We start from the raw sequence: 236 nt of genomic DNA on the forward strand, positions 1-236 counted from the left end.
GCCCGCGCTGCGGGAAAAAAACCGCAAAGTAAACGTTAATAAATTGACCTGCGGTGCGGAATTTAAATCCATGTCAGTTTACGCTGCGTTTTCCTTGATTTTCCGTTGCGGTTTTCCACATTGAATTCAATAGGAATGCAAAACCCGCAAACAGAAAGTCAAGCGTTGCGACTTTTGCGGAGTAATCGCAGCCATTCCGCTGCAAAAATCGCAACTCAGGAAAAAAACATCATACT

The sequence above is a fragment of the Rhinoderma darwinii genome, chromosome 9 (assembly GCF_050947455.1).
Source record: "Rhinoderma darwinii isolate aRhiDar2 chromosome 9, aRhiDar2.hap1, whole genome shotgun sequence".
Taxonomy (NCBI): domain Eukaryota; kingdom Metazoa; phylum Chordata; class Amphibia; order Anura; family Rhinodermatidae; genus Rhinoderma; species Rhinoderma darwinii.